At 43.7% G+C, this 11,651-nt stretch overlaps 1 pseudogene; it reads right to left on the bottom strand.

Annotated features, from left to right (window-relative positions):
* Positions 1-11,162: 11,162 nt before the first annotated feature.
* LOC126413567 (5S ribosomal RNA) lies at positions 11,163-11,280 on the bottom strand (annotated as a pseudogene).
* Positions 11,281-11,651: the final 371 nt, after the last annotated feature.

The raw sequence follows: 11,651 nt of genomic DNA, 5'->3' as shown, positions 1-11,651 counted from the left end.
GAAAATTTAGGATGAAGTATAGGAGATCAGCACCAACCAGAAAGGCGGTCTACAGTTGGTGTGTGAATTTCGTTGAAACTGGGTGTTTTGAGACAAGAGAAATGATTGGCTATGTGCGAATGCGAATGACATTCAACGAGTGAAAGAAGCTTCTACAAGTACTCCATCAAAATCTCTATGTAGTAATTTTGGAAATTTGTGGCAAGATCCTATGGGACCAGATTGCTGAGGTCATCGATCCCCATACATACACACTACTTAATCTAACTTAAACTAACTTACGCCAAGGACAACACACACACCCATGCCCGAGGGAGGACTCGAACCTCTGACGAGGGGAGCCACACGAACCGTGACAAGGCGCCCCAGACCGCGCAGCTCTCTCTGTAGAACTTCATGTGAGTTGGAAATGGCAACAACGGCTGTGCAGCGTCTTTTGCATAAAAAATGAAACGTGAAAACATACAGGCTACAGTAAGTTCAAAAGTTATATCCCAAAGACAAAGATCAGTGATTCGAGTTTTGCTCTGCATTACAGGTCAAAGATGTTAGTTTTGTGAATTCAATTATTTTTTCGGACGAGGCACTGTTTCATACAAATGGGAAAATTAACAGGTACAATTGCAGGATTCAGAGAACAGAAAACCCACATAACGTTGTTAAACACGAGCGAGATTCTCCGAAGGTCAATATATTTTCTGCCATGTCTGACCAGAAACTTTATGCGCTTTTCTTCTTCGAAGAACAAACGGTTACAGGAGAGTCGTTTCTATGGGACTTAACTGTTGAGGTCATCAGTCCCCTAGAACTTAGAACTACTTAAACCTAACTAACCTAAGGACATCACACACATCAATGCCCGAGGCAGGATTCGAACCTGCGGCTTTAGCGGTCACGCGGTTCCAGACTGTAGCGCCTAGAACCGCTCGGCCACTCCGGCCGGCGCTGAAGTGCAAGATTTGTATACAGTGCATATCATAATTAGTAGTGAAACAGACATGGATAAAAGTGTACAAGGAAAAATGGAGGGGGCAAGGGCAAAGGGAGGTGGGAGCTCCAAAGATAAAGTCGCTTTGAGGAAAGATGATCTCACACCTATCCTGGTTGTAGTACATTCCTAAGTTACTTACTTAAAGCTTGTTTTTGAGATTAAATCAAGCAAATCTGTGACTTTTCGTGCTCACAATCTTTATGTGTCCAGTATCCCCAGTTGGTTTTATTTGGTATGCATTCTACATCTGTGACCATTCTTGCTCTCAATATTTGTATATTCAGTATCCCCTCTTGTGTTTTATTTGGTACAAATACCATACACTAAAGCGGTGTATAGGATGGGACTCTCGAACGTTTTGTAAGCAATCTCCTTTGTCGGCTGATTGTATTTCCCTAGTATCTGATTTACTACAAATGAGCTTGTGTTATTATTATATTTCACACACCTACAAATTGTTGCACCAGGTACTTGCGTGAGTTGACAGATCCTACCGGGATTCAAAACCAGCCCTCCTACTTACCAGGCAGATTCAGTGACCACTACGCCATCTAGACTCAGTGGTCATCACAACCACATGGACTATCCTAGCACGCCTCCTGTCAGACCAAAATTCTCAACGTGTAACACATACTACTGACGTAGTCCCCTAGCTCATTAGCCTCATTAGTCGCGGCATTTCGCCGATTCCCGTAAGAATTCGGGATTGATGTGCATCTGCACTGAAGGGATCATTGAGTATCATCAAATAGTTGAAATGGCTCTGAACACTATGGAACTTAACATCTAAGGTCATCAGTCCCCTAGCCTTAGAACTACTTAAACCTAACTAACCTAAGGACATCACACACATCCATACCCGAGGCAGGACTCGAACCTGAGACCGCAGCAGCAGTGCGGTTGCGGACTGAAGCGCCTAGATCCGCTCGGCCACAACTACCGGCTAAGTATCATCGCTCTAATTAATTATATATGTGGTGTTAGAATGAGATTTTCACTCTGCAGCGGAGTGTGCGCTGATATGAAATTTCCTGGCAGATTAAAACTGTGTGCCGGACCGAGACTCGAACTCGGGACCTTTGCCTTTCGCGGGCAAGTGCTGTACCAACTTAGCTACCCAAGCACGACTCACGCCCCGTTCTCACAGCTTTACTTCTGCCAGAACGTCGTCTCCTACCTTCCAATCTTTACAGAATCTCTCCTGCGAACCATGCCAGATTGGAAGGTAGGAGACAAGTTATTGGCAGAAGTAAAGCTGTGAGGAGGGGCTGAGTCGTACTTGGGTAGCTCAGTTGGTAGAGCACTTGCCCGCGAAAGGCAAAGGTCCCGAGTTCGAGTCTCGGTCCGGCACACAGTTTTAATCTGCCAGGAAATTTTGTGTGGTGTTAGTTCTTCTCGACATACCCGAAAGAACAGAAACCATATATATAAAACATATAAAAATGTTGAGTCGAAACCAAACCAAAGATGATTTCCAAAACACTTAAAGGAACTGCTTACACTCCACTTGTCCATCCTGTTCTGGAATACTGCTGTGCGGTGTGGGATCCGCATCAGATGAGACTGACAGAGGAAATCAGACAAGTTCAAAGAAGTGCAGCTCGTTTTGAATTATCGCGAAACAGGGGACAGAGTGAAACGGAAATGCTACACGAGTCGGGATGGCATTCATTAAACGAAAGGTGTTTTTCGTTTTGGCAGCATCTTCTCATGAAGTTTCAAGCACCAACTTTGTCCCCAGAGAGTGAAAATGCTTTTTCGGCATGCCCTACATAGGGACGAGTGATCAAGTTAAAATAAGAGAAATAAGAGCGCGCAAGGAAAGATTTAAGTGTTTGTTTTCCGTCGCGCTGTTCAAGAGTGGAACGACGGAGATGTAACGTGAAAATGGTTCGACGAACCATCTACCAGGCACTTTATTGTGAACTGCAAAGAAATCATGCAGATGTAGATGTAGACTTTGAAATCGTATCAAGATTTGACTGAATTTGAGCAGGATTTTTCAGGCAGTGCTTCATTCCAGATACCTGCATCATCCGAGAAAGGTCTGAGGACTACTAACACTGTCTGGCGGGAGAATATCGGAGTACAACATGAGAAACAAGAGTTCCAACATAATTACATATTTGTTGTGGTGTGCAGGCGATGGACAAAAATATGGAAACACCAGCAACACCTTACCAAGCCTTATACAGTTTAAGAAAACAGTTGCCATTCAAAACAGGTTTCAGTCATCTCGGAATGGATGACTACAGGTCTTGTTTGGTTTTCTTCCTGCAGAATGTGGGAAGTCCATTTAACGATGATGAGGGTGGATAGTGATTACTCACTCTCCTCTCCAGATTACACCGCAAAGGCTCAATAATATTGATATCTGGTGACCATGGCGTCCAGTGGACATGCAACAATTAATCGTTGTACTCACAAAACCAGTAGCGGATGATGCGAGCTGCATTCACAGAAGCCCCATTGTCTTGGGGCACAGAATCATGATTGGGAAACAGACATTGTGTCACGAGATAGATCTAATCAACCAAAATGATGCCATAATCCTTGGTAATAATGGGACCTTGCAGAATAACTACGCAATCCATGGACTACCACGACATGGCTGCACTAATCCTAACGGAACCCCTACCATGTTTCACTCTTGGGACGAAAAGTCTGCCAGATGCTGGAAATAATGTGAAACAAGAATCTTCCGACCAAATGACTTTCTTCCATTGCTCCATATCCCAATTTTATGATTTGGGTACCACGTTTTCCTGTTATAGAGATCTGCATCACTGCTGAGTGGTTTTGGAATTCCATCTTGCCTTGTAATTCCCTGTTTATGGAGCTCCCCTAGCGTTCCTTTGGTGCTGACAGTATTCACGAGTGCGACTTTCAGTTGTGCAGTGACTCTAGCAGCTGTCGTTATACTATTTTTCTTCATAATATTCTTCAATGACCATCTATAAAGATCACTAAACACACAATCTATTCCACGTTGTGACTTAGCGAATGCTGTTTTTCCGTTTTCCCTGTACGTGGTATAAATCATCGATGCGGTGCCTTTTTAAACACCAAACATTTCGGCTTCTTTGGTTACGGAAGCACCCGCCGTACGAACACCAACAATTTGCCCAGGTTAGAATTCACTTTTCTCCAACCTAATGCAACTGCAACTACACAGAAGTCTGTTCTGACCATTACTAATACTTGCAAAGTGTTGTTGACGTTGCACAGCGCCGTTCATGGTCAAACACAACAACGCAGCTTTCAGGGTTGACAAGTATCTGCAGTAAGTTAAAACTTGCATATCTCAAGGTGTTTCTGTATCGCAACAGCGCTCACCAGCAACCTGCGCGTTATGAAGGTCGACACCAGGAAGTGCGCTTTCGATATCTGCGTCCCACTTAAACGTCGGCACAAGGCTAGTTTTACTTTATTTATTCATGTTTTTCTATTTTCCTTTAGTCTGCTATCTAGATACAAGAAGAGGGCAATAGTTTCACATAAATTGGTGTATGTTAGTATAACACATAGTATTGTAACACAATTTGAAACGTATAGTAGAAATGAGCATTATGGTAAGTAGAACGAGGATCCAGTCCAAAGCTGCAATATTTTACTTTTTATTCACTCGATGACGAGTTTGGGGCCGAGGCCCATTTTCCAATCATCGTAACATGGTCGAAAACTGCATTTTCGGAAATATCAAAAATGTTCAATGAACATTTACAGTGCGTACGGATAACTGTAGTAACTGTTCATTGCACATTTTTGGCATATTCGGAAATGGCATTCTCAACTATTTTACGATTATTTGAGAATGGGTATCGGCCCGAAACTTGTCATCGAGTGAATAAAAAGTAAAACTTTGCAACTTTGGACTGGTTTTTCGTTCTACTGATTAACGGATGTTGCTGATCCAAGCTCCTCCAGCATGTTCGGAAGTTCTTAAGCGTTATGGTGTTCAAGGAGAAAGGTCTGCATAATGTGTCTACTTTAAGAAATGATATAAGTAACTTATATTTACCACCTTTTACGATCTGGTGAACAGATGTACACTGCTGAAAAGAATTAGGGTCCATGACTTTGGGCATCTGTCGGACTGCATTGAGCAATGATGAAGTACTGGGTGTATTACCAAATTGTACCCATACCTTTCACAAATTAAGTACACAACAAAACATCTTTACGTCCTCGATGGTTTACATAAAAATAACTGAAATGTCCGACAGGTGTCGAAAACGAAGTAGAAAGAATCATTGGACCCCCGTCATCCTCGGTACTTTTCACTGGATTTTTAGAGTTTCAGTAAAGTGTATGCCCTCCGTGTATGCCTGGCAACTACGTGGCGTGCTCCGTATATGTCTCCAGAGGTGACTTGCTGGTATCCGTTACCATTCTTCAATTAGAGCGAATGCGAGTCCTTGGAGAGACTGTCGTGGAATAAGACGACCACTAACACGTCTTTCGATCATGTCCCACCACGACTGAGTTTAGTTCGGGGCCGACAGCCGGTTATTCCATTATTTCAATTTCCAGGTTTCGCAAGATATCCCTACTGACGTCTGTCACATAGGCCCTGGCGTTAGAAGGAATTCAGGGCGACCGATCTGTTCGGTGTACTACCTGATGAAAGACGTCCATGGACAACGATAAGATCCGTATGGCGGTCAAGATTACAGCCTCTCCATAACATCACAGAACGCTGGAAATCTGTCGGTCTATTCCTGGACAATATTTAGCAGCTACCGCTCACCATGGATTTCGACAGAAGAACACGGCCGTTACCTTGCGTCAGAGGATATCTGGACTCGTCTGTGAATAGCAGGTTCGTCACTGACGAAGTTGGCAGTTGACATGGGACTGACAGAACTGAAGGTGAGCTGCGAGATGTTGTCGTGTCAAGTGGTGTACTCGAACAGCACGTCTGTGTCATAGCGCCCTTTATCGCAACCGGCTCATCACAGTCTTATAGGACACAGCGGCTCCGGTGGCTCTTCTGAGACGTGTTGCAGTGCTCTGGCGGTATCTGTACGACGCCGCAACGCAGTGGGTAGTGTAATGCACCGCCGTCCTGTCTAACTGGCCTAGTGCACTGACCAGTCTCCCTATAGCGTCTCAACAACCTATGGAAACACATGAAGAGTCATTGGCATCTGCAGCAACATAACCAGAAGTCGATCCTTCTTGGATCAAACAGACCGCCTGTGCAACTTGCACTGCACTAAGATGTGGAATTGCAAGGCCTTGGTTGAAATCTCTACAAATGACAACAGCCGTGTGTGTACCTCTCTAGAAAATACTATGACACTAGTACTCACTTCGCCGGCCGCTGGTGACCGAGCGGTTCTAGGCGCTTCAGTCTGGAACCGCGCGATCGCTACGGTCGCAGGTTCGAATCCTGTCTCCGGGATGGATGTGTGTGATGTCCTTAGGTTAGTTAGGTTTAAGTAGTTCTAAGTTCTAGGTGACTGATGACCTCAGAGCCATTTGAACCAACCAGTACTCACTTCCTTCTGATGGCTTACCTGACACTATAAGGCATAACGCAGCCAACAGATCGTGAATGGTATTAATTGTTGCCTACACTGAGAGTGAAGATCTCAAGCCATGCAATAAGACCACACGAACCTCGTACATCAATATAGATTCAACATACCGGACGTAGATACACGTGTGTGTATATTCATTTGGCATATGCTATTGGCCTGTTCTACTATGCTAAATTGTTGCATCACAAACAAATAATTTGTATTTCTAGACTACATTGTGGTTCACAACACTACACTACATCGCACTAACTACTGTTCTTGGTATCAGAACGAAACTAAATCTCTTCATTGTCTGAGTATATATCTCCTGCTGCACTGAGCGAAGACTCATGATTTTCAGAGCCTGTATTGCATTGGCATACAAGGTGCGGAGTTGGGACACGGCTGTCACTGTCTTAGGAAATCCTTCTTTGTCCTCCCCGAGGCTTATCTCCTCGTTACTTCCGGGCGGTTGTTGTACTTGTATGTTAGATCGTGGTGCCTCTCGTTGTTATGTTATATGGCCTCTTATTGGTTCTCTCTATGTCCTGCATATTAGCAGTTCGTAAGCAGATATTTAGACTGTCATCACATTCAGCTTGTGCCACAGCTCCTCATTCCTTATGTTATAGACTGGTGTACCGCCAAAGACGTTCCCATCCTGGTCTGAAACATCTTATCTAATGGCACACGCCCAAGCGATGTGTTCCGGGTACTCCACATCCACGGTGTCTGCGGTGCGTTGGCGTATTTTCATTGCATAACTGGGATATGGACCAATTCCAGATAGGCAGTAAACAGCTCGAATCTTCCTGGATGATTAAAGCTGTGTGTCGGATCCGGACTCGAACTTGGAACCCTTGCATTTTGAACTCAAGTGCTTTGCTGACTGACTCATCCAAGCGCGACTCACGAACCTTCCTCACAGACTTACTTGGACTAGCACCTTATCTCCTACTTATAATCTTCGCAGAAGTTCTCCAACATACCTTGAGGGACAAGTCCTCCTGGGAGGAAGGATACTGCGAAAGCATGGCTAAATCACAGTGTAGGGGCTGTTCCAGTGCACTTAATCTACCAAGAAGTTTCAAATCAGCTCACGCTCCAGCGCTGTTTGAAAATTCATCTGGAATTTATTGGTTCCTTGGTCGGAAGCAGGTATGACATTCTTGACCTTTCTTTTACGCGAAGAAAAAGTGGGTAGTTTCAGATCGCCATTTCTGCTCCGTATCAGATTTCTTGCCATTCTCTATCAATAGGGGCCTTGGCACTCGCGTGGCAGTACTGACACTACGACCCATCTTAGAAGAAGGTTAAGAAAGGGTGAACCTACATTTATAGCATTTGTGAACTTAGAGAAACTTTTGATAATGTTGACTTTGAAATTCTGAAGGTATGGGGGGAGGGAGTAAAGTACAGGGAGTGAATGGCTATTTAGATCTTGTACAGAAACCAGATGGCAGCTATAAAAGTCGAGAGGCATGAAAAGGAAGCAGTGATTGAGAAGGAAGTGAGACAGGATTCTAGGCTATTCCCGATATTATACAATCTATACATTGATCAAGAGGTAAAGCAAGCAAAAGAAAAACGAGAGTGGGAATTAAGGTTCAGGAACAAGAAGCAAAAACTTTGAGGTTTGCCGCGGACACACTAATTCTGTCAGAGACAGCAAAGGACTTGGAAGGGCAGCTGAACGGAAAGGAAAATGTCTTGATATGACGTTAAAAGATGAACACCAACAAAAGTAAAACAAGGATAATGGAATGCAATCGAATTAAATAATGTGATGCTGAGGAATTAGACTAGGAAGCGAGACACTAGAAGTAGTAGATGACTTATATTCTTTTGGCCGAAATAGAGGGGATATGAAATGTAGATTGGCAATGCCGAGAAAAGCGTTTCTGAAGAAAAGAAATTTTTTTAACATCGAATATAAATATAAGTGTTGGGAATTTTTCTGAAGGTAGGTGTTTGGAGTGTGGTCATGAATGGAAGGTAAACATGGACGACCAATGGTTTATAAAATAAGTGAATAGAGGAGTTTGAAATGTGATGCTACAGAAGAATGCTGAAGATTAGTTGGTAGATCGCGTAACTAATGAGGAGGTACTGAGTAGAACTGAGGAGACAAGAAATTTGTGGAACAGCTTGACTAAAAGAAGGGATCGATTGATAGGTCAGATCCTGAGAAACCAAGGGATCACCAGTTAATATTGGCGGGTAGTGTGTGGGTGTGTTGGAAGGGAGAAGGGAGTGACCGATACAAAAGGGGGGGGGGGGGGGAGGAGATCGTGGAAAGAGGCCGCACAGGACAGAGCAGCATGGAGAGCTGAATCAAACCAGTCTTCTCACTAAATATCACAACAACGAGTTAGGATATAAGGATTAGATTGTCAGCCTGATTCGTACGCCAGCTAATGGGATTTATAGCTATCATGTTGGGTGGCAGGTGGTAGGGACTTTATAAACGCTTACCTTAGGTTTTCATAAAATTGTTACACTAAGTAATTGGTTAATATTTATAGTTATACTTTTACTTGCTATAGCAATGCTTTCTAAATTTTTGCTGCTAACGGAGATACAAAAATGGTCTTTAGGTTCAACGGTTGACTACTCCTGCGCTTGAAGAACGCACGAAATGCGCAGGGAGTTAATACGGTATGGATTTTCTCTACTTATCTACAATTTGAACTACACAGGATCCTCAAAAGCCAGTAAAAATCTCTTCACTTAAGCGCAAATTTTGCCGTTGGCTATGCACTGCTCCCTCTTGTGGAAAAGGCTTTGACACACATTTTTTCCTAGGCCGGGAGCCGTTATCTGCCCTCCAATATTTTAATATACCGAAGGATGTTCTCCGTTACGCACAGAAAAAGAACAAAGAAGAACAATGAACCCGTTTCGATTAGACCCGTCGCGTGGCATCGTTTATCTGAACAGCAGTCGCCACAGACTCGCTTTTGAATGAAGCATGTTAAGGCGCATTAATGAAAGGTCTTTGTTGTGGTTTGGCGGAAATAATGTAGCGCATCAGGGACGATATTAATGAAAGGGACCACCATGTTGCCCGCCACTGGAGGGCTTACATGCACAAAGAGATAGCCTCGGATATGTGGCTACTGTTTGGGTTCATGCCAAACAGGTTTAGTAATACCAGATGAAGTCTTAAAAGCTCTGCGCTGTGAGAATTATATAGCTATTCTAAATCTCTGCTCTCCAATGACCCGCAAGTCTGTCTTTCGCAGTATTGAACTTTCTGCGTTTTGTTTCCGGGAAGCGGATACCCAATTCCTGAAGTTCACATGTGCGTGATGCCACATTTTCCTGGATCAGGCATTTTATGTTGCACCGTCTAGGCTAGTGGTATTTCACGTTTCAAAGTATTTATCATCGTTAGGAAAATGGGATTCTGTGTGGAATAAAATTTTACCGAAACTGACAACTTTTTCTATTAAATTAAAATGTCACTCTGAAGTACTTGATTTCTTCGACCGTATCGGATTTCCAGTGACCTCGCCCGTAAATTACCTTAGTCCAGCGTTAATAAGTACACGTTTCATGTTTTCGTCCTTGTAAATCTAGTGGTCCATTCGATCCATTGTCTCTTTCCTTTAACCTACGGCAACTCTCTCAATTCTACATACTACTTGCATCTATTGTTCTCAAAAATATATGTATATCTGCCAATTTGTCTCTCCCTCTGGAGTTTTCACCCGTCGATAGTTTCCACATGTTCTGTATCAGCTGCTCTTCTGTATATCCGTAGCGACATTTTTTTCGGATATAGATATATAAAATTAAGGTGAGACTGGCCAATGATTCCTTCAGTGCAGATACACACTAAGCTCGAACTCTTACGGGAAACGGCAAAACGCCGCGAATAATGAGGATAATGGACAGGGACACTAGGTCAGTAGTGTGTGGGTAAGTTAAGAGTTTTGGTTTGACGGGAGGCGTGCTAGAGCAGTACGCTGAGCAACGTGTCCGAATGGCTTTACGGTCAGAGCATCCTCCTAGTAAACAAGAAACGCAGGTCCAGATCCTGGTCTGGCACAGATTTTCGCCGGCCGAAGTGGCCGCGCGGTTCTGGGCGCTGCAGTTTGGAACCGCGAGACCGCTACAGTCGCAGGTTCGAATCCTGCCTCGGGCATGGATGTGTGTGATGTCCTTAGATTAGTTAGGTTTAAGTAGTTCTAAGTTCTAGGGGACTAATGACCTCAGAAGTTGAGTCCCATAGTGCTCAGAGCCATTTGAACTATTTTGAACCACAGATTTTCAACTTTCTCCATTTATGTACATCAGTGTCACGTTGCAGCTAAATGTCGTTCATTTCTTTGTGTCTTACCAAATTTAACACCAGTCGATACCTCAACAGGTAACCTTCCATGTCATTTCAAGACTTTTCTAGTTCGTGCCTAGAAAATGGAAACGTCCTGTCGAAATATCGGAGTTTCTACTGAGTTTAACTTGCTACAGTCTCGCGAGTTATTGGCGTCGTTACATGCCGGCAGGATCACAGCTAGAGGGAGGGGGAGGGGGGGGGGAGAGTTGAATGATGTCAATTGTCCCCCTCCCAAAAAAAGTTATCATGAACGAATTTTGCTTGTCGTATCTCCATGCCGCACAAGGGCGGAATGCACCCTTCTTGCCAACAGCGCTCGGCAGCCCAGATGGTCACCCATCCAATTGCTAGCCCAACCAGACAGCGATTAACTTCGGTGATCTGACGGAAACCGGTGTCTCCACTGCGGTAAGGCCGTTGGCATTAATTACACTCCCCAAGAATAAAAACTGTTTTGTTCACTTCATGAGTCACTAGTTTTGGTTCTAGTAAATCGAATATGGCAAAGAAAATTTATATTAGCTCTAGCTTCTGTGATATACCAGGTTAAGATAAGACAATACGATTTAACTGCGGATGTCCACAACATTAAAAGTCCGTTTCACATTGTTTAATGACAGCTATGTTCTAAGAATTCTGAAATGATGAAGAGTGTCTGCCAGATGGCTGGGCCTAAAGAGAATCATATGGTGGGTTTAAGAGATCGTTGTCTTTTGTGTTTGCCTCTCGTGAGTGAGTTCCAGTGCACAAAGACACACAGACTGACGGTTTTGTAGCAAAATAGATTTCAAAA

This window comes from Schistocerca serialis, chromosome 7, assembly GCF_023864345.2.
Source record: "Schistocerca serialis cubense isolate TAMUIC-IGC-003099 chromosome 7, iqSchSeri2.2, whole genome shotgun sequence".
Lineage (NCBI taxonomy): Eukaryota > Metazoa > Arthropoda > Insecta > Orthoptera > Acrididae > Schistocerca > Schistocerca serialis.
The sequence above is the reverse complement of the archived record's forward strand: the minus strand, read 5'-3'. Positions and strand labels throughout refer to the sequence as shown.